Source organism: Lissotriton vulgaris, chromosome 11 (assembly GCF_964263255.1).
Source record: "Lissotriton vulgaris chromosome 11, aLisVul1.2, whole genome shotgun sequence".
NCBI lineage: Eukaryota > Metazoa > Chordata > Amphibia > Caudata > Salamandridae > Lissotriton > Lissotriton vulgaris.
Window position 1 is genome coordinate 575,914,861 of NC_141699.1, and position 24,884 is coordinate 575,939,744.

The following is a 24,884-nucleotide window of genomic DNA, read 5'->3' on the forward strand; positions in this document are numbered from 1 at the left end:
GGCGCCATGTTGGGATGCGGTCGAGGCTGCAACCCTTGCCCCCTTTGTCGATAGCACGTTGTTTTCTGCCGGGCAGGCCGCCTTTCCATTTCGCACAACTGGTACTACGTTGTTTATCCTTCAGCGCTCCTCTTTCGAACAGATTCTGCCAGATTTGAATGGGAAGATTGCAGATGGCTACCAGAGCGCACTCGGTGTGTGGTCATCTTAGTCAGGCTCAAGCCACGCCCCTTTTTACCAGTCTTCATCTATTGTTGAAGTTAGATGAAAAGAAACTACACAGTGTTTAAACAAAAATACTTCTATTTATTACACACTCCACTCCCTAACACAGTGGTATATCTCCTACCCGGAGATATCAACACAGTACACAATAAAACTTCAAAAGCAATCAGGTATAAGTAGCACAAAATACAGAGGTCTCAAGGGGGAGACCAAACCATATACTAAAAAAGTGGAATGTGAACTGCAACAGAGGATGGGACTTGGACCAGAAGACTCAAAGGAGCCAGGGGCACAAGTCACCACCCAAGGTAAGTACCCAGGAACCTACGGAGGCTGTGGATTCTGGAAGTGAAGAATCTGTAAGCAGAGGGGACAGAGTCTATGCCACTCTGAGGTAACCAGGAGGCATGGAAAAGCAATACCCACTGATATTGGGAGTTTCTGAAGAATCAACGGTGACCTTGGTGCTGCAGCTGTGAGGACCCAGAGTGTTGAGAAAGACCAGGAGCCATGCATGATCTGTCCCACTTCAGAGGTCAGTGACTAGGTGGTGTTGTTGGGCGGGAGCACCAACAGGCCTTGGTATCTACAACTGATGTGAAAGACAAGAAATGAGCATTGTTATGATCAGTAAGGTCCAAGCGGCGCCCCCACGGGCGATCCGGTGGTAATATGGATGGAGGTAGTCAATTTCCTCTCTAGGTATGTATCAGGTTGTTATTTTTAAGTTCCGGTACTTTCGTCACCTGGTTTAGTCCGTCACGCGGGAATCGGTTGTGGCTTCCAGACGGGGCGCCGGTAGGACTTTCCCTCTCCACCTTAACTATTGGACACCTTATTATAAAGAACCACTGACCAGTCCAGTGAATTTTACTCCAGATCACCCGCAAATAATTAGGTGATCTACCCCCTGGAAGCCGGGACGAACCTTTATCCCTGATCAGCTTCATTGGTGTTCCCAGCCAGAATACGTGCCTGATAACGGCCAAGGTCCCCCCACTCCCTTCATGCCCCTTGTCCTGAAGAAGACCCGCAGCCGAGGCCTCAAACATCCCTAGAGCACCAGGGTTGAAACGTCGACGCCTTTTAATTTGTGTGCCTGTAGCCATATTGTCCCACTTCCTTCCTGTTAAAACTGTATGGACAGGCCATCTTGAAAGCGGAAGGTTCCCCGCTTTTGGTTGTTGTAAATATTGGAATTGTACAGTTTAATACGCTTTCCTTTTCTCTACCTAAACACTTGAGCACCCCTTTCCTTCTCTCACTGTACTTGCGCCATTTATAATTACCGTTATAATTATTTCCCATCAAACTGTAAATAAATGTGTAAATTTGGTTAAGAATAAATATCTGAAGTGTGGTAATATTCCTTCTACTTTAATCTTGGGTACTATCTTTTGTTTTGCATTTATTGTGTAAAAAACCAGTATGAAATTGAATATATGTCTCCCACTTGCTTGAGTCAAAGCATGAAGATTTAATCGCATCCTTAATTATAAAATAATTTCAGACGAGTATTTTCTTTGATCAATAGTCAAGGACCATTGTTTTTTCTTTATACCAATTGACACCCAGGTTCTTTGATTCTATGGGTAATACCCCATTGATTTAATGGTCCCTGAGACATCAGCAGGAGGTATGCTCTATCTCAAGTCATTGGAGATCCTTCACAAGTTCCTCTCTCCTTTCTTTGGCAGTGAGCCAACCTCTGCAGGCCAATCCCCCAAGCAGCACTTCAGCTTAGGGATAGTCTCTCCTCAGTCTCAATGGTTCCTCTCCTCAGCAAAGATTTCTTCTTGTTTCCCAAAAGTGATCTAATGTTCTGGGTTTTGGGTCCCCCTTTTTATACACAGTTTCTCTTTGTTCTCTGAAGGCAGAGAGGCATTTGCCTAGTCCAAACTGGTTCTGGTCAGTCCTGGAGCACTTTGTTGACAAGACTCCTTCTTTCCTTTCACAGTGTAGGCCAGGACTACCAGACGCACCACAGGAGGTGGAGCCAGCATTGTGGAGGGAAGGCACACCCCTATTCAGGTCTCAGGTGCAACTTCTTCCTTCCATCTACATGCAGACCTCTCTATTCAGCCCTGCGCTGACTCACCCTGTCTCCTGAAATGCTCCAGCCCCTGTCATTCAAACTCCAGACAAGGAACACACAACTTGGCAGAGGCAGGCTTGGATGGTTGGACAAGAAAACACCTACTTTCTAAAAGTGATATTTTCAAAAACCGAATGGTAAAACCAACTTTACTAAAATATGTATTTTATCATTCTGAGTTCAGGCATACTAAACTCAAATTTCTACCTTGTTCCCTGAGTCAGTTAGAATTATAAGATGTAATAATCAAACTGCCCATTCTGGCCTATGGGGAACAAGTAGCCTTGCAATAGTGAAAAATGAAAATGGCTGTAATTTACTATTAGGACATGCCACACACATCAGGGCATGTCCTACCTTTTACCTACAATGCACCCTGCCCTTGGGCCTACCATAGGGGTGACTAATATGCACAAAAGGGAAGGTTTAGGGTTTGGCAAGTGGATGCACTTGCCCAGTCAGCATGGCAGTACCAGACTGCACACAGGCTCTGCAATGGCAGACCTGAGACACACTTTTACAGGCTGCTTCTGTGGGTGGCACAACCAGTGCTGCAAGCCCACCAGCAGAATTTGGTTTACAAGCCCTGGGCACCCTTAGTGCACCGTACTAGTGTCTGACACATAAACCAAACCAGCCAATCATGGAGTCACTAATCCATAAATCAATTTACCATAGGGAGAGCATATGCACTTTAACACTGATCAGCAGTGGTAAGGTGCCCAGAGTCATAAAACCAACAAAAACAGGTCAGACAAAATTCAGGAGCAGGGCAAAAGTGTCCGGGGATGACCCTGTAAAAAGGGCCAATTCCAACAGTGATAGTTAATTTTATTTTTTAGTGGAGAGTATGTGGTGGAGCTTAAGTCTTTTGAACCCTGCATAACTCACTACCCCTGTGAGTTAAGGTGCTGTCACATGCACACTCCTCTCAAACAATGAACATTCTCTGACCTGAAAACATATTTGCCACCACTGCAGTGAGTGTTTTTTTATCATAAAATCCTTCTACGTTTGCATTTTAAATAAACACCTTTTTCAGAAACACAGAAGCGCAAATGAAAAGCAGCTCACGTATAAGTGTAAATGTACTTCAGAGAAATTGAATTTGCAGTCTACGTGTGCAAGGATGACCTGTGAATACACCACTATATTAATGTGAGCATCCTAATCTAGCACCTGGTGGCCATATTAACAAAACATGTAGCAACATTGTTTTCTTAAAGGGATATGTTGGTCCTCGGGTGTAAGAATGACTATATAGGTTTTATACCATATAGTCAATAGATAGTTGCATTTTCATTGTTAGTAGCACCTATTTATTTAGTTATGTAGCACTGTGAAACACATTAGGGTTATCTCTGTGCGCTAAGATGTGAGGCAGTACAGATATCTCCGTCATGAATTCCTCATCTTCATTTTGTGTATGTGTGAGCAGCTTATGATGTAGAGAACACCAATTTAGTTAGAAAAGGTAGCATGATTCTCTGAAATAGAATAACTTGTTTTCACATAGAACTTCATAGTGCACATCTGCCACACACACTCACCTCACAACACATGCATGCATACTAACATACATACACAGGCACTCGCACAATTAGAAACATGCTTTAAAGGGATCTGCTCGTCTTCCTCATGTCAGTGGTATCACCTTCCTGCTTGGCCTGGCTACAGAAACTCTTCACAAGTTTGTGAGACCTTGGCCTGCAGTAATCGCCCATAGTTTGATTAAGCAAGCATTGACATAACCAATAGATCTCGCTTTTTGGACCTTCTAAGTGCGGGGCACGACCAGTGTGGGGGAGCGTCCAGGCGACAAGAAGAGCCACCTGAGCGCTCCCCCCTCCTTTATTCCCGGGATCGCGGGGAGGGGGCGGCATGCCCCTCCCCCCGCCCCTCGGACCCAGAAGACTGCACAACGCCTTCCGGGTCAGGGATCGGGCGCCAGCCAGCCAGTGGTGCAGCGCACACCCCCTGCGTCATCATTGGACGCCGGGAGGTCACGCCCCCACCACCGGTAGGCAAGAGGAGAGGGTATCGCCGCACCGCCATGCGGGCGGGGGGGCCAAGGGCCCCCTCTTTTCATTGTTTTCTGTTCAATTATTGTCCCTATTGCTCTTTTAACATTGAAACTAGCAGGAATAACATATACTGTGGAATGCAGGTAAACCCGAGGTGCACCTAACGCTAGAAAGGGCAAATTTGGTGCGGAAAGATCATGCATACGCATCACACCTTGCTAATTGCCATAACTGGGGTTTGAGCCGGCAGAGGATCTTACTGGAAATAAAAGAGGACTAACAGAATGTAAATTGTGCCACTAAATTATATTCATGTAACTGCCTCACTTGAAGTACAGTACATTGCTTCTTGAAGTCATCTATTATTAAGTCAAGAGTAGTCCTGAAGATTAACCAGATATCCACTTATTCCTGAAAATATTTCACATGATATTGCTAAATTGCTAGAAATCTTAGAACCAAAGGGCATAGGAAGGTGGCAATCCAGTCAAAATTACAAGCATTGTTTGTGGGTAATTAAATAATAATTTTTCTTCCTTAGTCAATATCCCTTCAAAACCAATCTTGCAAATGGTTACATTGCAGCACAGTGCTATGTGTTACTGTTTGTCTGGCATGGATGTGCTGCAATTTATCGTCCAAGTTTAAATGATTAAACTACAGGTACTTTCCATATCAGAAGTCAACGTCATCCTTAATAAGAAGGGCTAATAACTCTAGAAGGGAACAATGGATGGCAACTCAACTTTTAAAAGTCTTAAAACATTCCACGTGTTAAATATCTTTTTTCTCATAGGGTAAATTATTTTCAATTTTAGTCCTTTTTTTTCCATCAAGGATTACAGGAAAGTTTAATATAAAAATGCAATTACCTTATTTAAACTCCTAAAATAACTGTACGCAGTAAAACAACTCAAAATAAAACAAATGTTGATAGCCTACTAAGGGCCTTTTTACTATGAGGCCCAGGGGTCGGAGGCTTTCCGGGCCTCATCACGGTTTCCATTCCTACCGACCAAATTGCAATTGATGGCAGTCTGCATTGAGATAGGCCTGTCATTCCAGCTGGATTCCGATGGGCTCCAGGAGCCTTCCAGCCAGTGGGAGACCATCCCGTAAACCCAATGGACGGCGTTTCCGCTGTTGGGATTATAATGCTTGGTTTCCAACAGGCTTTCCATGCCGGGCTTTCCGACATGGAAAGCCTATTGGAAAGCGAGTTTGGGGCCCCTGGCAGGGCCCTATTCTCATTGCGGCAACTGGTTGGGGGCCCCCCCTGTTGATCCCTTCGCTGTGTGACAGGCACCTTGAGGTGCCTGCCATGCGGTGCAGGGATGAACAGAACCTTCCATTTCCCCATGAGAGCTTGTGCTGCGGCCAGTTGACAGCACAAGCTCCCAGAGAGAAATGGGAGTATGCGACTGTACTATGTGTGGCTGCATCGTATTTGAGGTGTCGGGACCGCCAACCGGATGTCGATTGGTCTTGAGACCGGGACGGTGTCAGTCGGAGGCGCTCCAACTGACATATTATGCCCTAAATGTCTATTTTAGTGGCTCGTGTTTACAAGGTATTCAGTAGAACGCCATGAATGGTTGTCTAAGAAACATACAGTAGAATGATTGAAAAATTGGAACGGAGACACTCGTATCAAGGTTGCTTGTCACAAAAATCTGTGATTGAGCACTGCCATATGTCGTAGTTCGTGAATTCTGATAGCTAGCCGGTATAGGCTTCTCATTGCTAGACCTAAAGTGAGCGTAAGGAGTTGTACACATATTTTTTACTCCAACAGCGGCAAGGTACAAATCTTCAGGTTTACATGGCTTTAGTAATTAGGAATCAGAGTGCAAGTAATTATGGTTGCGTCAAAGGGGATGTATATTTTTTCGGTTGTGGGGACTTGATTGGGAATTCGTTTCTGGACCACGTTTGTTGGTTACTTAAAAGGACTCATGGGTCCATTTTATAACAGAACCTGAGTTAGATGTGCAGGCTTGGCTAGATAAGGCAAGCCTGATTATTTATATTTTAAATAAATTGTTTGAGACTTTTATTTTGCCATCTATCCCTGACTTCAACATGGTTCTAAAATATCCTGCTGCTGTCGGCAATGCATGTACTAACACTACAAGCAGTGCTATGTTACAGAACCATTGCTTTTGTGGGGCACGCAATAGAGTTGATTGCTTATTTCAAAATAACATTTTTAGAAATTTACATTTTACAAGCATTATAAAAATATTTTGTCAAACTGTTGGTGACAGCCAAGTAAAGTTGTGATATCTGCATTCATTTAACATTGACATGTCATTCGTCCAGGGTAGCACTAAGGTGAATATTTTTCCGCTGTGCGATAACAGCGTCTGAAGTTCAGAGTTAGCAGTAGTAATTATTGAGTACTGAGTGGGGTGCAGAAAGGTTAGAAGCTGTAATGGTAACTGTAATTCAACTGACAGCCTGCTTCAATGCAAATGCAAACGTGCGAACCTTTGAATAGCTTAACCATATAGGGCAGAGGTTTTCAAACTTTTTGATGCCAAGACCCCCTTGCCAAGATTTTTTAGCCGTAAGGACCCCCTCCCGGCAAAAATTTCTAGAACCTGGTACTGCTCATCAACGATCATAAACGCCCTCAATTCCCACAGCAAAATATTTTTATGGTGGGGAAATCATATTAAACAGCGTTTCACCAAAGGTCAGTGAGCGTGGGTGCGTGGTCATAGGTGCACCTAAAGGGCCTAATTTAGGAAGAATTGGTGTAGAGCAGCACCACAAGTATTCTTGCTGCGCTGCCCTGCACCAATGTGAAAGGGCAGGAATGCACCATATTCATGAAATACAGTGCATTCCTGTCCTTTCCCCTTGGCGCACAAATTGCTGCCTATCACCAACATAGGCAGGATTGTTTTTGTGCAGGAATGGGCACCTTCCTTCACAAAATCAACCCAAAGAGGCGTCATCCCCTTTCTATGTGAGTGGCTGAATGCACACACATGGAAAGAAAAAAAAACATGGAGAAATTAAAACATTTCTCATTGTTACGCCTCTGCTGAGGAGGCATACGTTTTTGGCGCTGCCCCAGGTTTACGAGATTTTGTAAATATGGGGCAGTATCAAAATCCATGGGTGTTGCGTGGGAACACCCACGATACACCTATGGAACATCTCCTTGGCGCAGAGTAAGGCAACGCAGTGACATGCTCTACTTTGTCTTACTCCATATCTAGGAGGCCATGCAAAGCCATGCAGGGTGACTTTGCGCCGCCTCATAGGTATGGTTGAGACACTTGAACTGCTGGAGCATAAAAAAGTGATGCTGTGGTGGCGCAAGCCTCTAATAAATACTTTCCAAAATATTCTGTACGTTTTTTAGGTCTTTCACCATCAGGTACCTACATATAAAATAATGGGCAGCGTAAATGAAAAATAAATAGTGCACCAGGGAGACACAAAATTAAATCTTGGTTCGTGCAGTGGAGAATAGTGATTTGTGTATTTTTTGTGCTAAGAGGTCACAGCCTGTGACAGAAAGCACTGTGAATATGTAAGTCAAGATTTTATATTTGCATTGCATTACACACAGTATAAGATAGACTGATACAAAATGGGTAAATAGCTTTACGATGAAATGGTGCCTCCAAAATGTAGATTTTAGTTATACCAGGGCATATGCAATGCATTTTATTTTTACATAAATGTCCCTTCAACACCTTCTTAGGGGTACTAAGGGCAGTAAATACAGTTAGGATTAAAAGTAAGCACTTCAAATCTCAGCATAATCTCCTACGCCGACGACACCCAGCTGATCCTCTCCCTGACCAACGACCCAGCCGCCGCCAGAGCCAACCTTCATGAAGGGATGAAAGAGGTAGCCGAGTGGATGACGACCAGCCGCCTGAAACTGAACTCAGAAAAGACGGAGGTCCTCATCCTGGGCTCTTCACCCTCCGCCTGGGACGACTCCTGGTGGCCTCCCGCCCTGGGCACCGCACCCAAACCGACAGACCATGCACGCAACCTGGGCTTCATCCTGGACTCCTCCCTCTCCATGACCAGGCAAGTCAACAACGTCTCCTCGGCGTGCTTCAACATCCGACGCATGCTACGGAAGATCTTCTGGTGGATCCCCACCGAGACCAGGAAGACCCTCACCCAGGCCCTCGTCACTAGCCGACTGGACTACGGCAACGCCCTCTACGCCGGTACCACCGCCAAGCTCCAGAAGAGACTCCAGCGGATCCAGAACGCCTCAGCCAGACTCATCCTCGACATCCCACGAACCAGCCACATCTCCGGACATCTGAGAGACCTTCACTGGCTCCCCGTCAACAAAAGAATCACCTTCCGCCTCCTCACCCACGCACACAAAGCCCTACACGACCAAGGCCCGAGCTACCTCAACAGCCGAATCAACTTCTACGCTCCCAAACGCCACCTCCGATCAGCCAACCACGCCCTCGCCGCTGTCCCCCGCATCCGAAGAGCGACTACAGGAGGAAGGTCCTTCTCCTACCTGGCCGCCAAGACCTGGAACTCCCTCCCGACCGACCTGCGCCTGACCCAAGACCACCTCTCCTTCAGGAAGAAGCTGAAGACCTGGCTGTTCCAGTAGTAGCACCCCCCCCACCTCCCCCCCAAGCGCCTCTAGACCCTACGGGTGAGTAGTGCGCTCTATAAATGTCATTGATTGGTTGATTGATTGATTGTCATGATTCACGGGGCCCCAACCATCCTTTGCACTTGCAGATTAACTGTTGGGGCATATTTGCATTTCTTTTTGGCGACCAGACATATCGTGGCACAAATGCTTTTCACAGTACTTAAAGTTGCGAAATCAGCAGTCCCAGGAGGACTGTCTTTTCCTAAACGAAAACAAACATTTTGGAAACAAGGCACAAGTGAGGCTGGGGAATGCGCGACCCCCTTCCCAGGACTCCATGGCCCCCCTGGGGGTCGCGCCCCACAGATTGAAGACCTCTGATATAGGGTGATCAGATTCCCAAAGCAAAAAAAACGGGACAGATCATAGACATAGAAGTAGGACTACAGTTTACACTGGTGATTGGCTGGATCGTGGTGCAGGCAGTGACCTCTGACTCCAGTGAGCAGAGCAGGGTCATGCTGGCGGTTCGGACACACTGTTGCTCCTATGGCTGGCATAATGACATGCTTGCAGTGCTGTAGAAAGAGATTGGAAATACCGAGAGAAAATATCTCTTTTTAAAGGATTTCCCTTCCCACATCAACCTCATATGGAGGGATGTCCCTCCATAACTTCTCCAGTACTGGGAAGTGAGCATGCGCACATCTTTTTAACACCAGTGCTTATGCTCATCCCAGCCACTATCCAAAAACTGGGACATTTATGCAGTTTGGAATAAAGAGTCTGGATACCGGGACACTTCACGAAAACCCGGTCACCCTATAACCATAAGACCCAAGTTGTCTCTTAACAGTTCAACTTTGACCAATAATTTCGAGAGAGAGCTTTTAGGTACATATACACAGAGACTAAACAACCATGTCACCAGGGAGGCCAGGCACTGTATGGGGATAGAAATTTGAGTTTCTGGTGAGCAGAATAGCGCTTGTGTGGATGTAGCTACGGTTCTCTGAGCTCCCTCAGTATGCTTGCAGCCTATAAGACCCGGAGAGTTAACTCCAGGCTCTCTAGATTTGCCAATCACTACATTTGCAGAATGACTGAACTCCCAGCTCACTCCAAATTAATGACTGAGCTCCCAGCTCGCTCCAAATGCCCGTTATTGACTTGTGTAAACACAAAGACTGATCTCCCAGATCGCTGGATATGCCAGTCACAGGGTGTCTATGGAGGTGGATGTCCCAGGTCACCGGATATGCCGGTCACTCCATGTATGCGGAGACGATTGCTCAGCTCACATAGATATGCTGGTCACCTTGTATGTATAGTGACTGAGCTCTCAGCTCACTAGATTGATGTTCCGGTCATCTCCTGTGTATGGAGATTGATATCTCAGATCACGTAGAGATGCCGGTCACTGCATGTCCATGCAGACTCATCTCTCTATTCATTGCCATCCAAGAGACCTTTGACTTGCAGATTGTTCTGAATCAAAATAGTCTTTTTCAGAAGGAAGATCTTAGGGAAGGTTTATTGCGGGAGATTCCTGTTATGACCTTGGATATCCTACTGGCTATTATGAAGACATTAAAATCTGGATCCCCTATAGATCCCTGTCCAGCCAAGATAATAGCCGGTGTTGCAGAAGTGTTAACCCCCGCGGTGAATAAATCCCTTAATCTTTCTTTGTCTAGCGGTCTGGTACCGGCCAGATGGAAAGTGGGTAAAATTATTCCTCTTCTGAAGAAGCCGTCTGCGGATCCTCTGGTGGCCACTAACTGTAGGCATATTACATTGCTCCCTTTCTTTGCAAAAACCTTGAAGAAGCACGTAAACAAGGTAATCACTAAGTTTATTGAGGACACCAATGTCCTGCACCCCAGCCAATCGGGTTTCAGGGCTAATTATAGCACGGAGAACGCTCTGTTGGAGGTCTCAGAAAATATCAAAGGTACGCTGGATCGAGGGGGTAACGCAGTTTTGATACTGCTGGACCTCTCTGCAGCTTTTGATACGGTTCCCCATGGGCGACTCCTTCAGAGATTGGAGGACTGCAGGATTGGGGGTACAGCTTTGAGGTGGTTCTCTTCCTTTTTGAAGGACCGTCAGCAGGCGGTTTGGACACCTCCCTTTACATGGACATCCCTGCACTGAGTGTGGGAGTGCCCCAGGGCTCAGTGTTGAGCCCTACTCTTTTTAATATTTGGCGCCGTTGGCTGAGAGCTAAGGGGCCAAAGTTCTCACTTATGCCAATGATTCACAACTGCTGTTCACTTATGAAAAAGGGGAGCCCTTTGATAAAAACCAAATACATCTATGCTTAAAGGCTGTGTTTAATTGGTTCCGGGAAAACCAGTTATCTTGCAATTCCGCTAAAATGGAAATTATCTTTTTTAGTCATACCCCAGCAGATGAATGGCGAAAATGGTGGCCATCGGATCAACCGGCTTCTGTTAGCCCTGTCACGACAGTTAAGAACTTGGGAGTGATGATGGACTCTGATCTCTCCATGAAGACACAGGTGCAGTCAGTGGCTGGAACGTGTTTTAGGATGTTAGAAATGATGAGGAATTTTTTTGCGTTGTTACCAATGGCCCATAGAAAGACAGTGGTCCAGGCCCTGATAATGTCTAGGCTGGATTATGCTAATGTACTCTATTTGGGCATTCCTGAGTACTTATTAAACCGTCTTCAGATTGTCCAGAATTCTGCAGTTAGAGCCGTTTCTATGGCGGGACCCAGAACCCACATGACGAATCATTTGAAATTACACCATTGGTTATCAGTAAGAAACAGAGTGGTCTTTAAGGCACTTGTGTTGGCCTTCAAGGCTCTGAATAACAGTGGGGCCCAGTACATCAGGAAAATAATTGCGCCCTACTACCCTGCCAGGGCCCTGAGATCATCTACCCAACATTTGCTGCGGGTGCCTAAATTCAGCCGGACCAGGAGGGGCGGTCGCTCCTTCCAGGTGGTAGTGAGCAGAATATGGAACAGGCTCCCGCTGTCTTTAAGACAAGAAGGAGACCTTTTGAGCTTCCGCCGCCAGCTCAAAACCTGGTTATTCCATCAATAATCTAGGGGGAGTATGAGTAGGAGGGAATGTTGGGCTCTCCCCCTGGTGTTTTTTGCTTAAACTTTCTTAGCGCCCGGACACTCTTCGGAGTAGCCGTGCGCTTGTATAAATACCCTATAACCTTAACATTAACAACATTGCGTGTCTATGAAGACTTAACTCTCAGCTCACTAGCTTTGCCAGTCATTTCGTGTCTACCGGAGACTGGTCTTTTTGTTCCATAAATGTGTCCATCACTGCAGGTTTATGGAGACCGAACTCCTAGCTCACTAAACATAGTGGTCACTTTAGGGGCGTGGTAAATTAACTTCATTGGTGTCACGGCATGGGCATCTGGGCTAGATTTGGAGGAGATACCGTCAACATGACGGCAAGCACTGAATGGGCATAGACTATTTATTGCCCCTTATCCCATACGAAGTGACATCAGAGGTTATACAAGGACTGAGAAGGCATAGTATAATAATTACTCATCATGCACTACAAGTGGTGGTTGAATGTGCAGATACACCTAGTGGGAGGCCAATAATTGTAAGGTGACAGCAATCTAAATTACCCTTGCAGTGCCCTGACTGCAGAAGGCTTGGGCCAAGGTTTCAATCAGCAATATACCGAAGTGGAGATGAAAGAAGGGAAGGAGCGAGAATGGGGAAGAGAAAGGAAAGAAGAGAGACAAAGCAAAACGGGAAGGGCTTATAATAAACATCACATGCTGTCTTCAGACAAAATCAAATGCCACTAGCTGTGGTAATCCTGCCTATTGGGGGATGGCTCTTGGTGGTCTAAGCACCAAAGAAGGTCCTTCCCAGCTACTCTTTATCTTTGAGGTGGAAGTCTCAGTTGTAGTGGCACAAAGAGAATACTAATGACACTGAGTGAGACCGTGGGCTCGGGGAGAAGATGATATGGCACTCGCTGATTCTTTATTTTTGGTGGATCCACTGTGTAAGTGCATGTCATTAAAAAGTGTAGGGCCTTCAAATTAATATAATTGTGTCGAGTCTGAAAGCACTCAGCTACCTCTTCTCCAAAACTGAAACTAAATTGTAGTAATCTCACTGCATGATAACCGCCAAGTCTATCGAACATCCGGGGGTCTGAAAACCGCAGTGAGTCAGCGAGATTGGTGCAAGGGAAATTTAACACAGCAGCACCCCACGAATAACTGTGCACATTGTTGAAAGTATCAGCAGAGGGTAAAGGTTTACCGTACCTGCACATGTCACCGTCAGAAGTAAACAGAGGCAGGCAACAGGTGGGTGCCGGGGGGATCTGCCCTGTGTGTATGTCTGTCCTTAAAAAGTGTGCAGCTTTCAAATAATAAGCAGGGGAGTGGAGGAGGCAGCTGCAACCCAGGCGGCAGTATCAGGGGAGCAGTAGAGAGCAGGTGGAGGACAGCGAGCATGTGAAAAATAATGCACCGAGCCAGGAAAATGTTTGCTCAAATTAATGAAAAAAGTTCCTCAAGTGGAAGAGGACAAGTGCTGGGGGCGATCCATGGGAGTCAAAATTTTAGAAAAAAGGTGGGACATGCAGGAACCATTAACCAATTAGAAACAACGTTTTTTAAAAGGCACTGACTAAAGCCAATCAGAAGCTGTAGGCAGGCTGTAAGCCACCTGAATGAATACAGCATGTTGAGAGACAGTGCATGCGCTACCTAGGCTCGAACTAAAAAGTAGGGACTGACAGGACTGTGAACTGTCAATCTGTGTGGCCGCCTCAGCCCTGATGTAATTTAAATGAGCCGCTACAGAGTATTTCAGCTAAGGCTCAAAAAGTTTTACATTGAAGAATAACAAATAGTAATTGTAGTATCAGGTAGGGAGGGCCATATAATATAAAATGCTGTTCGTGTTTTGTGTAATCCATTATCAACACTTTCAAAACAAAAGAGTAGTTGATGGATTGCATTTACTGTGTTTCTATTAAGGAACGTGTAAGAATGAAGGGCACCAAGGCTTCTCTAAAATGTTATTCATTTAGGCTTTTCAAGCAGGATGTGTAGCAGCACCTGCTAGTTTCTCAAAGTAAAGAACACTAGCGCTGACGAGAACTTTTCTGGAGACATTGCTTTTGTTTTGCTATTCAAAACTTCTTTTTTTGAATATGTTTTTTATTGGAGAAAATCATCAGCAGATGTTACAATAATATTGAGAAACATGAGCAGTGCAGATTGATGAAACAGTTAAAACCTATATACATATACGTTGATCTATGCCCCTAAAAGTAAACAGGGGGGTGGGGGGGACAAAAAGGAACGAAAGAGAAGTTTACAAAGTAGAAGAGAAGCAGAGAGGAGACAGGGAAGGAGTTGCAAGGTATGGTGTTGTAATATGATGTATAAACAACCAAATCAGGTATAGGCATAGCTCATGGGAGATTAATCTTTTGCAGATACAAGTCTAGTTTCAGCCTCAGTAAGCATGTGGATTTGTTGTTGAAGTCACAATTGTGCAGGTTGTTGTCAGCACTTTTAATAAAAGACACCCAGGCACACCATGTACGATGTGTGATGTTGTTCTCATTTTTCCATTTGGAAAGGGTGTTCTTTATGCCTATAGACAGCAGTATATGTATCCAGAAGCAGTCCCAATTATTTAGAGAATCTAATAAAGAGCTGTTTGAAACGGAGGTCCCAAGTTGGCAATGGTTTGCACCTTTGTCCAAATAGGGACCCTTCCTTCTAGTGAAGATAAGGTAGTTACACTCCTAAAATAATCCATGCTCACACCCTTGACACGAGCAGTTGGGCTTATCTCAGAGGCAGTGTGTAAAGCATTTGCACATAACCAACAGTAATGAGGTGAAAACACTACAAAGGACACGACACCAGTTTAGAAAAATATCCAATATTTTTATGTATCCAAAAGAAGACCAAAACTATAAAAATCCAACATACATTACTTGAAAATATATAATTTGCAAGATTTCCTTAAAAGTACAGAAATATCTCAAAAACACAGTTCTTCCAAGTTGGTACCTCCATCCTGCACTACCGCGATGCTGCAAACAACAGAGCCTAACAGTTCCTTTTTTTTTTTTTTTTAATTTAAAATTTTTATTTTATTTTCTCAAGAAATCATAGTTACATTTACAACACGCATTAGTCTTAAATGTTTACAATACTGACATATTTCTTTTCACGCCAAAATTAGAATATAAACATACATACAAATCCAAATAAAGAGTACTAATAATATTTAACTTTCAATTCTTTCCAACTATTATCTTTTACTTTATATGCCCTCACAACTATGTTATCTACTATGTTATCAGCCTGTTTTTCCAGTTTTCAATTGGATTCCAGATCCTCTTACCCAAAGATCTACCTCTTTTCCCTTTCCTATCATAAATTGCTTTTTCTAGGTTGTAAGTTGACAATAATCTAGCAATCCACATTTGAAAAGTCGGTGGTGTCCTATCAAGCCATAATGTTGCAACACATATACGATATACTGCGGCTACCATAAACATAAACTCAGTAGGAATATCATCTTCCCCTGTCACCACCCCCAACAATAGTAATTCATCAGTCAGCCTAATTTTATAACCTAGTGAAACATCAATAAATTTTTCAATATCATTTTTCAAAGAGTACAGTTGCGGGCATTTTGAAAATACGTGAATTATATCTGCGTCAGTAGCATCACACCTGGAACACGTAGTTCCTGTTGTACCCCCCCATTGTGTGATCCTTGCCGGGGTGTAATACAACGAATACAAGGTCTTATAGTGCTGCGACTGTAAGGTTGTAGAGCATAGAATTGTTCGACCCAAATCAAGCGATAACTGAAAACCCTCTGGTTGTAAAACAATTTTTTCCGTCCACTTCCTCACATATTTATCCCTATCATCGCTTTTGTATTTACCCAATTCTGCATATAGGCATCGAATTGTGCAATGAGTGCTATTCTCTATATACTCCATTATACGGCATGAGCCAAATCCCAGAGATCCACCTTGTTTATTTGAAAGATAGCTTCTAACCTGAAGATATTTAAAAAAGCTATTATTTCCTACCAGAAAAATATTTTGGATCTCATGAAACTGCATAATTCAACCCTGTTGATCCAATAGGTCCCCAATTCTCTTTATCATCCCATTCCTTCATTACTGAATCTCTAAATATCTCCCCCGGAAGAGATCTATTAGTATACAACCGTGTGTACCTGTTATATCTTCCTATCCCTATTTTCTTTGATATCATCTTCCAGATAGTATAAGCAGCTTTAAGAGTTTTAAATCTTGTGTGTTTGAAATAGCTAAAATCAACTGTATTTAAAAATCCATTTAGTGCCCCATCCCCCATCAACACAGTGTAAACATTGAAAGACCCTTGTGAACTAGCTCCCTGTTCTGTATTGCCGCCACCAATTAATCCCTGAAAATACTGCAAAGCTACCGCCCAGTAATAAAACCTAAAGTCAGGTGCCCCCCAACCCCCTCTTTCCCTTGGGAGTGTAAGATGTCGATATGCTCTTCTAGTTTTACCATGTGCCCAAATAAATGTATTTACTATAGCTTCTATCTTGTTAACCATATATGTTCGAAATATAACGGTATTGCCCTGAATAGATATAAAAATTTAGGAAATGTTATCATTTTGATTACATTTATTCGTCCCATCAATGTCAAATGTAATCTATGCATCCTTTCTGTATTCTCTTTTACTTTATTTAATAGGGGTCTGATGTTAAGATCTACCAGCATATCCAGATCTGCCATAACTTTTATTCCTAAATATGTTGCTTCCTTCACGACTCTGATATCCTGGAATATCATATAGTTATTTTGTACTACTTGAGTTTTCCCACTATTAATTTTATATCCTGAGAGTACCCCAAAGTTTGATGCTTCTCTCTCTATCTCTGGTATTGCTATGTCTGGTTTATTGGTGATGACGGCCACATCATCTGCGTACGCAAATACTTTGTATCTTCTCTCATTTAACTCGATTGGGGCAATCCTATTGTTTTTTTCCAGTCTCCGTAATATGGGATCTATATAGAGGGCGAATAGCAGCGGAGATGCTGGGCAACCCTGTCGTGTCCCTCGTTGTATCTGTACTGTCTTGGTATACCCTTTATTAATTCTTATTCTAGCCGTGGGGCTAGAGTACACTGCCTGTATTGCTCTAATGTACCCTCTGCCAATTCCATACCACTCCATTACCTCCCATAGGTAGTCCCAAGAGACCCTGTCGAAGGCCTTCTCTGCATCCAGAAATATAACCGCGACAGGATCTCCTGCAACCTCCATAGCATCCAGAAGCGTAATCATTTGCCTTGTGTGTTGTGTGGTGCCCTTCCCTGGTATGAATCCACGCTGTGATGTGCTAACCAAATGCTCTACAACCTTACTTAACCTGTGTGCAAGTGATTTTGTGTATATTTTAGCATCCGCATTCATAAGTGTTATTGGGCGATAGGACCCAGGTTCTAGGGGAGGCTTATCTTTCTTTAGAATTACAATAATATCAGCCCCTGCCCAAGATTGTGGTACTGAATCTCCCCTCTGTGCCTGAATACAAATTTCGTGCATGTCTTTCCCTAGTACATCCCTAAATGTTTTATAAAACTCAGCTGGAATCTGGTCTGGGCCGGTAGCTTTCCCGGAGGGAAGACTGTTCACTGCTTCCTGAATTTCCTGTAGTGTGAATTTAAGATCTAATTTTTCTTTCTCGTCCTCTTCTAGTACTGGATGCGTTATAGTATTTAAATATTCTGTGATCTCAAATTTTGAATTACTTATATTCTGTTCATAAAGTTTCGTATAAAATCTCTTAAACACATCCTATATGTCTGTTACCTTATTTACTACTACTCCTAACTCATTTTTTATTTCCTTGATCTCCCCCGCTGCTGACTTCTGCCTAGTTTTAATAGCCAGGAGATGCCCAATTCTCTCATTATACTCATATCCTTCCTCTCTTTTGGCTAAATAATCACATCCTAACCTCCCTGCAGGCAGGATTTCGTGCGTGAGGCAAGATGGCCGCTACAATGCTGTAGGGAGCAGTCGCATACTACTCTCTCTCCTGCCTACACAGTAAGATGTGGGTAGATGGAAGGAAATGATGCTCATGCTGGGGGATTGGATTCAGAATGTTACAGTCGGAGGCACTGAAAGAAGACGCCTTGCACGGATAACTTTAGCGACCCTAGCGACCCTACAAAATTGGAGAAACTGGATTAACAGAACCATAAACCGAAGAATACCAACGATGTCTCAGCGCAATAGGGACAAGCAAGTTGGGTCGAGTAAAGGTCTGTCAGTAGCCTCAACCACGGGTGCTATTCCGAAAGTTGCTGCATCGGCGAGTAAGAAGCAGGCACCGACACCGACACCGGCGATTGCTATGTCAAAAGCTCAGCAAAAGAAAAATGAACTGGCAGAGAGGAAGATTCAAGCGATGGAGGCTGAGGCTGAGGCTTCCAAAATACAGAAAGAGACACCACTGATTAAAGCTACGTTGGTGAAAGAAAAGGAGAAACACAGATCACAGCGGATAAACCCCCTCCCCCTCCCCTCCAAAGACGTAACTGGCATGAGGCAGCCTACCTTAACGGAGTCCTTCTCCTCCAGGTCGGGTCTCGGTATCCAGCTACAGGCAGAGAACAAGGAGGTAACTGGCAACAAACTCCACACGCCGAATGCGGAAGCGAAAGACGTCCTCGAGGACGCAAGCGGGATAGTTGCCGGGCAACCAGCGGAGCCCTTGCAATCCACCACACATCAAGCGGGAGCTGCCGGTATGGAAGCAAAAGAGGCAGTGACAATCACGGTGAGCAGAGGGGAGAGTGGGGAAGTGAATGAAGAGCTGGGGGTGCTTGAAAGACTGGAAAGACTGAATAACACACAGATGATGGATGCTCTACTGACAGTAGAGGCTGGGTTGAACGCGGAGTCGAACAGCAACTGCAACACTCAGTCAACTAAATGGGGGAGCCTGGCGAGCTTAGATTCACAGCAGCAGGCTAAGAGCAGGGGTGCTAGGGGGGGATCTCCAGAGTTCTACTCCGTCAATGAAGGATCAGATTCGACAGATTTAAGTGAACAGGAGGGGGGGAGTACTACTGAGATCACCACCACTGGCTCAGACTCAGACAATTCCAGACACTCAAGGGACAAAATTACTCAAAGGAAAAAGAAAACAGGAGCAAGAAGAAGCGGAGAGAGTAGTAAAAATAAAAAATTGTCATGGGACTACTCCGCTACCTCTGGGATTTATCAAGAAACTGGTGAAGGAAATGGGGCTGGAGGGGGGTCACCAGTAAGGAATACATCCCAAAATATAACGATGGAGATGATGTTTGGTACTTTAAAACAGATACAGTCTGAGGCCAGGGTGGAAAGTCGGAGGGCAAGGCGGGATACAAAGAAAATACAGGCATCAATCAGAAAATTAAACAGGAAATATGAGGTGGTGGAGGAGAGGGTCTCAGAAGTGGAACAGAGGACAGGAAGAATGGAGGATGAGATGACGGACTGGCAGGACTTTAAAAATGAGCAAGGGAAGAAAATTGAAGAGCTTCAATGGAAGATAGAAGATTTTGAAAACCGGCAAAGACGGAATAATGTAAGACTACTTGGTATTGAGGAAGGACTGGAGGGGCAAGACCCAAGGGGATATGTTATCAAACTATTGAAAGGGGCTTTCCCAGACTCCCAGTGGCAGTGGGAGTCGGAAATCCAAAGAGCTCACAGATTCCCGCTCATAATGAAGAAAAATTATGGGGCCCAGCAGAGTGTATTACCAAGAGCGATGCTTGTGTTTGTGGGGAACTTTCTTGCTAGACAGGAGATTATGGACAGAGCAAGACCAGACGCTAGGAAGACTTATGATAATGTTACATTTTTTGCCAGACCTGACTTCTGTCATGTCACAGTTGAAAGAAGATGGAAGCTAAGGCAGTTGATTTCCCCCTTTCAGAAACAAGGTGCAGAAGCATATCTACTCTACCCAGCGAGATTAAAGATTGTTAATCGGGGGCAGAGCAGGGTGTTTGCATCAGAAATTAAAGCAGGAGAATTCTTGGCTGAGCTTACTGAACAGAGCAGAGGGAAAAACAATAAAGAAAGAAATACACCTAAAACATCATAGAATAGGATGCTATTAAGCATTAGGCAAGGGCAGGAGAGAGAGGCGATCCTACAGCTATAGAGGTCACACATAGGTCAGGATTGACCTATTTGCCCGTAGAAGGGGGGGAGGGAGACAGTGGGAGGGGAGAAGGGAGGGGGGGGAAGGGGGGGGCAGGAGGGGTTGGTCATATGGTTATATACAACACGCAAAGAGGAAACAAAGAGAGATACAAAGAGATACAATGCACCTGAGAAAAGAGTAGCACAGGTAAAAGATAATGGGAATAGAATTTGGTACCATATGAAGGAAATATATAAGATTCTGCGATGACGTTGAGGATTGCCTCTATAAATATTTGTGGTCTTAATAATGGAGGGAAAAGGCAGAAAGTAGCAGCAATGTTAAGAATGCTTAAACTGGATCTAATTTGTCTCCAAGAGACACATATAGAAGGAAACAATAAATATCTACTTGAACAAATGGGATTTGAGGTATTAGCCTTTACCAGACAAGATACTAAGACCAAGGGAGTAGCTATATTAGCTAAGAAGGGAGTCTTTAAAACAAAAAGAAAAAACGAAGATCAGAGGGGAAGATGGGTTATAATCGAGGGAGAAACTAGTGCAGGATGCTGTACCTTAGTCTCTATCTATGGTTCTACAGATGATGACCCAGAGGTTTTCGAATACTTGGATCAGGAATTGTCTTTGTGGCCGGAGCCAATTATCTGCTGTGGGGACTTGAACATAAATGGGATGAATGGCTTAGGCATGAAGGGCATGACGGGAGGGGGGACGTACGGGGGGAGGAAGAAGAGGGTTTGTAAGGCTGTATGTGATCTTATGAGACATAATGCGTTAGTTGATCTTTGGGCACAGAGACACTCACCTGGGACGGGCAGTACTTATTATTCAGCACCACATCGACTGGTTGTCAGATTAGACTATTTTCTGATTTCTAGTTCACTAGTAGGTGTTAGTCAATTAGAGAGGCTGCCTAGGATGTTATCAGATCATAACCCGCTAGTATTGACACTTCCACAGAAGATAGTAGATGAAAGGAAGCCCTATAACTGGACTTTTGAGAGAGGACTTCTTAAAGATGAGAGATACGTGAATAGAATTAGATCTTGGATTAAACAATTCTGGGAAATTAACAGAGGGACAGCAACAACTGCCATGGTCTGGGATGCCTTTAAAGCAGGCATCAGGGGGGAAACTCTCTGCTTCACGCTTCAACGGACTAAGAAAGAGAGAGAGGAAATGGAAACAAGGATAAGGGACTTAAAAGAACTAGAAGACCTCCTAATACTAGCAATTATCAAGCAAGATCCCTTGGAAGATCTACTGCTAAACATAGAGTTAAAGAAGGCAGAGGCAAGTGAAAGTGTAGCAAGGAGGGCTGCGGCCAATTATTTAGCCAAAAGAGAGGAAGGATATGAGTATAAAGAGCCTAACAGTTCCAGTCGACCGCATCAGTACGTGCCAGCTAAAGCGTGAACAGACTTGTAAACAGTACATTTCTCGTTGGGACTGGCACGTTGATGCAAGCCGGTCGGGTCACCCAGGATGATGAAAGTACACTCCAGTCCTTTCCCTGCCCACAACAGAAGGAGCAAGTAGCAGACCAACACAGTAGAACTCGCAGCAAAGTGACAGTTCCTCATGACAGCTTTTCCAGCTCTTTTTCCTGGCAGGTTCCTTAGTTCATCAGTAATCTAAAGTTCTGGGGTCTGGACCCCAATATGCTTACTGCATTTCTCTTTGTTCTTTTGGGCAGAGAGTGTCTGTGCTGAGCCTAAACCAGTTCTGTCCTCTCTGGTCTAGCTTCCTGGCAGGAGGTGTTGACAGCATTGTCAATGGCGCAAGGGAAATCTCCTCCCACCACTCTAAATGCAGACTAGGACTATTAAGGTGCTAGTGAAACTCCTCCCACTACTCTGAATGCAGCCCAGGACTATTCAGCCCAGCCCTGACTCATTCAGGAAAGGCAGGATACACATCAACCACCCCCCCGGGCCGTCTGTGAGAATGCACATCCCCAGACCCCTGTCACTCCAAAGCCAGACAGTCAGTTCACAAACCAGCAGAGGCACAGCGGATGGCTAAGCGAGAAAATACCCACTTTCTAAAACTGGTATTTTCAAACACACAATATAAAAATCATTTTTACTAACAGATGCATTTTTATATTCTGAGTACAGGCATACTAAACTCCACCCTCCATCTTGTCCCAATGGTAAGTTATATTTATAAGATGTTATAAATAATCTCCCATTCTATCCTATGGGACAGATAACCTTTTAATAGTGAAAAACTGAATCACTGTATTTCACTATCAGGACACGTCACATACCTCAGTACATGTTCTACCTTTCACATACACTGCACCCTGCTATGGGGCGACCTTGAGCCTACATTAGGGGCGTCTTACATGTAAGAAAGGGGAAGGTTAGAGCCTGGCAAGTCACTTGCCAGGTCGATATGATAGTACCAAACTGCACCCAGACACTGCAGTGGCAGGTCTGAGTTATATTAGGGTCAAACACAGGAGGCCAAAAAACAAAAGGTCTGGGGGTAAACCACTGAGAAAGACAAGTCCAACAAGAGCTGTCACAGCAGGCAAGTATCTCTAGTGTAACTATTAGATGATTTAGGGGCAGTATGAGCTCAAAGATTTTGCTCAGGGTCTCCCCAATTTCCCTCTAGAGAGGTTGCACACACTTATAACAGAATAGTAAGTGATCAAGGTCACCTTAGGGGTGGGCACAGTGAATGATGTTGTATAGTCTTCAAATAGGACAGAACTTGCATTGTAGGACCAGGGGGGGTATTTTGGGTGCAAGAGAGAGTCCCATACTTTGTCCCAACATTTTAAAGAAATGGGGTCGAAATTATGTTCAGAGCAAGAGTCCTCCTATACCTGATGAATATGTGCAATGTCCATTTTGGAATTTTTTTGCAAGATTCTTTAGATTTGTGAAGCAGCATAAGACTTGAGGGATAATTTCTCAAGAAAGTGTAAGCAATACGCAGGGTAGGTATGCTTGAAACCCCGTAAAGGAATTACAAGTTTTAAAAAGTTGTAAAAATCATATGGCTGTAGATTAAATCTTTCGGTCAACATAGTAGGGAAATAGGGTTGCTGGAATTGACAATATCTTTAAAATAGAGTACACCAAGTGTAGGAAAGGGGGTTTCTGTTGCAGGTCCCACCCACACTTTTTGTTTGATTCTGATGCATCTTTGACTGAGTGTGCACTGGGTTCCTGCTAACCAAGTTTCCAGTGCTTGTGTTTTTTTCAAAAACTGTACTATTGTTTCAACAATAGGCACATATCTAGGTCACATATGAGCCCCTTTTGAAAGGTACCAGCGGTACTAAGGGCCTTGTGACCAGAGAGGGTCTCTGAGGGCTGTTGCATGTATTGTACCACCCTGAGAGACCCCTCACCAAACACAGGCATAATGCCGCCACTGCAACCTGTGTATTTTGGTGCAGATACAAGTGAACAGTTGCCCTGGCACACATCTCTGTGGGCTAGGCCTACCAGCACTGCAAGAGGCATAGGTAAATCACCCCTTACAGCTCTAAAACAGGGTGCATTATACCTCATGTGAGGGCATAAATGCATGAGCAGATATGCTACTATAGTTTCTAAGTCCATTCCCAGTCATTCTAAGTGCACAGTGAAGCCATACTGAGTAGATAGGCTGGAAGCTTGACAACACGGGTTCCACAGCTCCATAATGGCTTCTCTAAATTCCAAGATGTTTGGTTCCAAACCTTTCAGCTAAATAGACCCACACAGATGCCAGTGTTGGATTTATTAACCCAATCGCCGCAGCGTGAATTTCGCTCTGGCACGGTGGTGTGGGGGATGAGTCACGGGTGGCCTGTGCTCATGACAGTGTGGTTCCGTCATGGCCCTGCCCGCTCATTATGTAGCCTGCATTAATGCTGCGTGGGCGGAGCGGCAGACGCATGACGGAACCACGCCATTTTGAGCACACGCCTCCCATGGCTGAAGATGTAAGATGGCCGCCTGAGTGGGAGCCACCTTAGGGGCTCCCGGTTTGGGGATTGCCATTTGGAGAATATCCCCTGATAAACCACCTCACCGGCCCTACACTCACCTGCCCCCTAGACCGGGATGCGGACACTGCCGAACCTTCCAAAAATAATGGAGTTTGGCAGTCAACTCACCGGAGTTTCGTCCTCCACAGCTCTGGTCAGCGCCATCACTGCCCAGACCCCGGCGCTGCTCTGCTGGTTGCCGAGCTACCAGGCTGGGTCGGCGCGTTGACCCGTTGCTGCTCTGACCGGTGGCCACAAGAGGCCGAATACTATGCCGGTGAGCCCCTGACCAGCAGAATTGTCTCTCGGACAACCGTGCCTGCCCTGGTGAGACATCCAGAGGTCAGTGCTTAACAAAGGCCTGGGGTTTGTCCCAACTAACAAACTTGACACATATAAATTACATGTGGAAATGCAAGAGTTTGTCTGAAAAATTAAACTCTAGGTTTTCTTCCAAGACAAAGAACCCACTATGACCACAGACACAGGACTCAAACCAAAATCCACTTTCACCCAGCCTGATGCAATGTTACCAATAGAGATACTTGCTTTCGAAAAAGCAGTGATGAGTGAGCTGAGCACGCTAAACTCATCGCACACAGACTGTTTTCACAACACCAGACGTATCGAACAAGAAGCGATCAGACAATTGGCTGCAAATAAAGAAATTACTATAAAACCCACAGACAAGG